The sequence below is a fragment of the Natrix helvetica genome (assembly GCF_964273705.1).
Source record: "Natrix helvetica genome assembly, chromosome: Z".
NCBI classification, from domain to species: domain Eukaryota; kingdom Metazoa; phylum Chordata; class Lepidosauria; order Squamata; family Natricidae; genus Natrix; species Natrix helvetica.
This window is the reverse complement of record NC_138554.1, coordinates 101,498,892-101,501,188: the sequence shown is the minus strand read 5'-3', so window position 1 is coordinate 101,501,188 and position 2,297 is coordinate 101,498,892.

Genomic DNA, 2,297 nt, shown 5'->3' with positions numbered 1-2,297 from the left:
AGGACATCTGCTACTGAATTGGGAATTTATACAATTCATGCATTGTCTAAAATTGGAGCATATAACTAGTGGCACAAAATCAGAATGGAGAATCTAGTTTATGTTTTGTTATCTGACTACTAAAATGTGATTAACTGGATGAATTTATTTTTTATACCTATTTCATCTGCATTATCTCTATAACACACAATTTGGAATTTCCTCCATATTAAAAATAATCATCTTACATCTTTTATTAATTTATGCTTCCCACTCTCGTGACTTTTTTAAGCCCACACAGTAAAGCAGAAAAGCCAATATTATAAAAATACTGATATCATTGCTTGGTTTAATAAAGATAATAAAATTTAGTAGAAATGTCTCTTTGCATAGAAGAATTGGCAACTGCAAAATGAGGACTGCAGAGTTCACTCATAAATTTGTTAATTCAATCAATTATTATTGCCACATATTTTAATTTTTAAATATAATTACAGAAACATTTTTTTAAAATTACAATTATAAACCCTTTTTCTTTTGAGGTGTCTATACACAAAACCTATTAATTTCCAAATAATTAATTTGAAGAATTTTATTCAAATTATTTGCACACTCCAAAGTTTACACATTTAAACTAAAACCCTTAAAAACTTAATTAATTTTCCTAAGCACTGGTTACAGCTTTCAGAGGTATTAAAACTAATAATTAAAATGTCTTTGCATTCTCTACTATAACATCTGTATTGTTGTAGAACAGCAATAAATAAAAAGCCCACTAGATGGTGGTGGAGGATTCCATTACACAAAAATATCTACTATCAACTCTCAGTTTGAAAGAAAGGGAAGGGCCACGGGAAAGAAGTAGTCATTCGTTGTCCTTCCTAGGAAAGTCCCTCTCAGTCACATACTGAAGATATCCCCCTTCATACACATGAACCTGGATAATAAAACTCATTCTTCCTTTCCTTTTGCTTGCCAGGCGAGAAATAAATGCAGTCTTTTCTGATTAAAGCAACCTAGAAACCCTATAAAATCAAAATAGTAGAGTTTTAGTTTAAGGTAGATGGTGTTTTCTGGACTCATTGCTTGTAAAATTGGGTGAGGCTGCTAAATCATAGATGAAAAAGATTGACAGAAAATAGGCATCGTTAGAAATGCTTTGCCAATATGCAGTGCAGCACTTTTAAACAGAAAGTCTATAAATTTGGTAAAGGTTACTTCATAAAATAAGGAAATAATGTGAGAAGATTAAAACTGAGCCATGTGGTAACAGACAACGAATCCCCCACTCCAAAAAAAGGAGGTTAGGGTTGATTATTACAAGGGGGGAGACCCCCTGTTGCTTGGTTGACCAGTCAGCCTTCTGGCACCTCTGTTCCTGGTTAAATCATGGCATTGGACTTTCTCCATTTACTATTTCAGATTTACAACAATATATATTTTCAGCATCTATAAATCATCATTCTCCAGTTCAAGCCAATGCGCTCTGAATTACATGGCACTAAGAGAGTTTCATATTTATTTTACTGTTTTTCAGGAATGATGTGAACCAAACAAGTCAGGATACTGTGTGTGATGAAACATAAAAAGAAGGGAAACTGATGAATGGAGGAAGCTGGTTCTAGATTACATGCAACATGCTCTTGACAATAGAAAATATACCCTTACAAAATTATTTTATAAACAAAAAGATGCAGTTCATAGAGTCAGTGTGTTACAGATAATAATATTCATCACATGATACATGTTTCTACATGTATGTATATTGTATATTTTAATATGATTTTCACACTTTTATTGTGCTATAAGTTTTATGTTAAACAATATAAATATATCAGGGGATTCAGGACAAGGCATAGGAGGGATATAATAATAATAATTGGCATTAAAAAGGCAAATTCGCCATAGGTCAATTGCAATCATGCAATTATACCTGTAATACCATCAAACAACAACATTTGCCTATCCCAGGGAAGCACTCGATAGGTGAATTCACATGTCAAATCCAGTCTGGACATCTAGATGATTGTGCAATGAACCATAAAATAATAATATGCCAGGTTCTTTGGAAGGACTTGAGAGATGGAGAAATCTATCTTACTTCTTTTAGATGGACAATCTGAAGCTGTATGGAAAAACACCATCTGAAATGTAATCACTGTTCAACATCTAATATACAGTTACGTTTGGATTGGACAACTGTGCCATCCTTACCATCAAAGAAAGAAACAATAGTTAAAACTAAAGGAATCAAGATGTCCAATGAAAAATAATTAAGAGTTTAGATCAGGGGTGCCCAAACTTGGGAACTTTAAGAC